Here is a 4,664-nt window from a genome sequence, read left to right as displayed (position 1 = left end):
AAAAAGAAGTGTGGTAGTATGTAAGTCATAAATTTGGTAGAAATTTGGTGTAAAAANGAAGAAGACAGAGTTATCATGTGTAAAGCGAGCAACAGACAAAAGATTTTTNTCAAGAGCAGGAACAAGGAAGACATTACTAAGGTTGAGGTTAGAATTCCCNAAAGAGAGAGGTATGTTACCAGTATGAGAGATGGGAAGGGAGTCTCCATTACCCAAAANTATGGAATTATTACCATTGTAGGGTTGGGGATTTGAGAGAGAATTGGCATTGCCAGTCATGTGGTGGGTTGCTCCTGTATCGGGGTACCACGTGTTGTGAGGCATATGAATGGTGTGGGAGCCAACAAAGGATGGAAAAGAGTCAGGCCGATTGTAGCGATGGGGGCAAGCAGCAGCATTGTGTTGAGTAGTAGAGCAGGTGGGACACCAATTGGAAGGAGGAGGACCCAACACACCTTGGCCAGCCTAAGGGGGCCGTGAGCTAAAGCCACAACCAGCAGAGGGTTCTGGAGGCACATTCCAGGGAGCCCAACTAGATGTCTAAAAGGGAGAATGCATTCCAACGATCACCATGACGGGAGCCATTGCAGTTCCAGTCACCCCTGTGGCCATTGTGGCTATTGCGGCCGTTTCCACCATTGCTGCGAGAGGCATAAGAGGGCTGGGAGAGGCCAGTGCCACCACTGGGTGGCCCGGATGACTGGGCTGCCATAGGGCAGTGCCCTGGGTAGCAGGGTCAGAGGAAGGCCGTGGGGCAGGGGTCTCAAACGAGAGAAGACGAGAACGTTCGGTGAAATTTGGCAACGGAGGGAAATTAAGGATAGCAGTAATGAGCATGGCATAGTCGGGACCCAAGCCACGAAGAATGGCAGTGACCAAGCCATCATTGGAGACAGGTTGGTTAATGGAGGCAAGGGAGTCAGCAAGAGATTTGGCCTGGTTGAGGTATTGGTCAACAGATTTAGTGCCTTTTGTCATATCAAGGAGTTCGAAGCGGAGATTGGCAGCACTAGCAATGGACTTTTGGGCAAAGTGAGTTTGCAAACAATCTCAGATTTCTTTGAAAGTGTCGTAACCGACAGTGAGGGCGAGAACTGACTCGGAAAGTGTAGAGGTGAGGTAGCTAACGATAAGCTGGTCTTGTTTGTACCAGACAAGATTGGGTTGAGAGGAATTAGGAGGGTCGGAGGAGTTGGTGGTTGTGGTAGCAGCAGGGGTAGGTTTAGACCCATCAATATATTGCCACAGGTCATGGCCGACAAGGAAAGGCTTGATTTGGCAAAGCCAAAGCAAGTAGTTGGATTCAGAGAGTTTGATGAAATGGGTAGTGTTTGGGCCCAAAGGGGAGGGAGAGGAAGAGGAGTTGTTGGTGTCGGCCATGGAGGATCAAGGAAGAGAGGTGGCTTCGTTTGAAGGAGAGAAGGGATGATACCATGTAAAGAATGTAATTTCTTAATATTATATTTGGATACAACTGTACAATATATATATATAGAATACAGTTGACTTTTAATGGAACTATTTTGGTAAATACAAAAGGCTATTAACCGTAGCAAATCATTGGGAGATCATGATATCAATCAGCATCATTTAGGGATTCATTAGTGGAGGAAATATTGGTTGTGATCGTAGGATTGACAAAAACTAAAAGAATTTGAGGGAGAGAAGGGAGGGGAGCTCTAGAGAAGTGTTTGAGAGCTCCCCCCCCTTGGGGTGTGTTTACAAGCTTGGAGAACCTCACTATTTATAGGCATAGGGGAAGTGAAAATTCTGAATTGAGTATTGCTTCTACCTACAACACTCACTTCACCAACTTACAACACTCAATTCACTAATTTTACCTAACACACAATTGCATTTGAAAACAATTCCTCTTGTCTTTAGGCTTAGTGTTGCTGCTCCCACTTCATCTTCTTTTATTTCATTTGGCTGCTGCAAAACTTTACTCCAATTATAAGTATTGAATATGCTTCACCTAACTTTCCCACAATCAATAACACTTCATCATGCATGACAATGCATTGCAGTCTTCTTTTGGGCTCTTTTTGGGCTTGTTCCTCCATGTATAAAATTATGAATAAATACAGATCTTGAAGCTCTTTGTCTTATCTTTCCAAGCATGTGCAGCTCAGCTCAAGGAAAAATCGGAAAGACCTTCAAATGTCATTTTTGGCCCAGTAACGCAGATGCTGCCGTTTTTGACCTTAAGCTGCCAAAACTTGCATAACTTCCTCTAGAAGACTCGAAATCATAAACCGTAAAATACTCCAGAAACTAGACTTCAGCATATTTCCAATGATATATGGCTCATTATCTGGTTCTTCCTGAGCAAGTACAGTCTAATCCGTGAAGTTGACTGATCCGCAGGCACAATTGTGGAGCTAATTTGACTCCAAAATGCATTAAATGAGTCTCAAAGCTTAATACACTGAAACAAACACAAACGATATTAAAAACACAAGTTTAACTCAAAAACATAACCAAATCATAAGTTAGAAGGCTACAAAATGATATGTAAATATGCATGATCATGCCTCTCCAACACCCTCATTAGGTTAGACATTGAGAGTAGAATGTGTTTTGTAAAATATGAGAAACGAAAGGATAGAGAAGATATGGTGTGAGAGGTCTGAGTTAAGGGTGTAGTTTTATAAAGGGATTTAGAAGATAAAGATAACACGTGGCGCAATTTTAGAGGGTGAAAATCTTATCTGAAATATGAGATTAGAATTTTATCACAAATATCGACATGTGGCCACCGAGAATTTTATCCATAAATCCTATCTGAAATTTGAGATATGAATGTTATAACAAAATATGGACACATGGCAACCGAAAATGTTTTCTGAAATTTTAGGTGAGAATTTTTTAATAAATAGTGACACGTGGCAATTGAAAATCTTATCCGAAAAACTTATCAAAATTAATGGTTTAAATATAAAAAATAGAAAATAAATTAAAGTGAAAATAATTACCCTTGTCTCTGTTCTTTGAGATGAAAACAAAAAAGGCAAGGGCTGCCACTATTCATGTGAATAGTGGCAAACCTTGCCTTACTTTTACCTTGCCCTTGCTTTTTGAGGTGGAAATGCTCTAAAACGCTTAAACTAGATTTGATGGGGTGCGCCAGAATTATGCAGTAGTGCAACACTTGGGTGACACTAGAGAGCCCCAATAGCAAGCTACTGTAGTGGACCCTCCCCCTAAAGAAATGAATTTAATATCATGTGAGCCATTGGCCCACGTATCAGATATTAAACTGATAAGAACATATACTATACTTGATCTTAGCCAAAAGGCCGAGAAAGGTATGCTTATTTAGGCCTTGGATTGATTTTTTTATGTATACCCTATCTTGAAGAAATCTTTGCTGTCTTTGTGCTTCAATGCAAGTACATCTAAATCCTCTTCGCAGCCTTAAGGTCCAGTTTTTTTTTTTTTCCCTTTTTTTCTAGTACCCAACAACCCCAATCAAGTTTTTAGAGTTTTGCGTTCACCCACCCGTTTTGGTTGGGTGGCCCTACTTACCCGAGGGTATAGGGTGTGCTTTGTTCAACTTCACCGTAGTGAACAGTTCAAGAGCACCACACCTCATCTGACAAAACTTTGTTCAAACAACCAATCTCTTTAATGCCCTACTTAGCTATAAGCCCGCACTAATAGACTCAGTAATAACAAAGTATTACTTAAGTCATTATAAACATTCTTATTATTGTGTGTTTTTCCAATGTGAGACTTTATCCCAATAGTGATATCAAAATCCTGACTAGAAAATTATCTTTGTAGTCTAGCTCGAGTATCGCTTCATTCTTTTTTTGTCAACTCGAGTATCTCTTCTAATTCGCGAATCAAATAGGACCTAAGAAAAAACTGATGGGGGTAAAAGGGTGAGATAGACGTGATTGTCAGCACCCACGCATGACAATTGTTTGTGCAAATAATCTCACGAGAGAATATTCGCTTCTAGATCCTTCAACCTTCGATCTTCCTTCTCTCTCTTCCTCAATTCCTGTAAAACAAATTGGAGTAAATAGACCACACCCGGGGGTGTTGGCCAACGGCCCTCCAATGCCTAAGTTAGTTCGAGTGTTTGTAGGAAAACAATAGCTAAGCAAAGGGTACGGAGTTTATGTATGGTGTGAACAGGGCGGCTAGAGCCGTGTGTGGTGGCCAGAGTTGTGTGGAGAAAATATGGAGAGTGGAGAGTGGAGAGTGGAGAGGGAGAGAGAACTTCGGGTATTAGGAGTAGGTTTAGATGTACCTTGAATGATGAATGAAGTCGTCTATTTATTGGAGCCTCGGGGCTAGGGTTTCGTAGAGAATATGCTGAGTTTATTCTCTACCCAAGTTCGTAGGGATCGAGTCAGACTTGATAATATTTGAATTAATCATATTCTCTCTTTAAATAAAGATAATATCATATTAATTAAGATATTTATCCCAATTAATTAATTAGCCAGATAAACTAGTTTAATTAATTAATTTAAGAGATAATCTTCTTTTCCACGTGGCGTCCTGTAATTGGAGATGAAAATATTTGCTCCCATAACAATAGCATCAAAACAAATATTTTTTGTAAGAACCCAAACTAAAATATCTAAAAATTAAGATTTCTTTATTCAAGCCAAAATACGATTTTGCCCTCGCATATTTTAATAGGGGAA

The 4,664-nt window shown here is 40.5% G+C and overlaps 1 non-coding gene across 1 annotated transcript; it reads right to left on the bottom strand.

Moving 5' to 3' along the window:
• Positions 1–3,116: 3,116 nt before the first annotated feature.
• On the bottom strand, positions 3,117–3,312 carry LOC117612530. The gene has a single exon (XR_004583419.1). It is a non-coding gene; the product is annotated as a U2 spliceosomal RNA (small nuclear RNA).
• Between the last annotated feature and the right edge of the window lie 1,352 nt (positions 3,313–4,664).

The sequence above is a fragment of the Prunus dulcis genome, unplaced genomic scaffold, assembly GCF_902201215.1.
Source record: "Prunus dulcis unplaced genomic scaffold, ALMONDv2, whole genome shotgun sequence".
Classification (NCBI taxonomy): domain Eukaryota; kingdom Viridiplantae; phylum Streptophyta; class Magnoliopsida; order Rosales; family Rosaceae; genus Prunus; species Prunus dulcis.
Note: the sequence above shows the minus strand (reverse complement) of the source record. Positions and strands in the feature narration are given on the sequence as shown.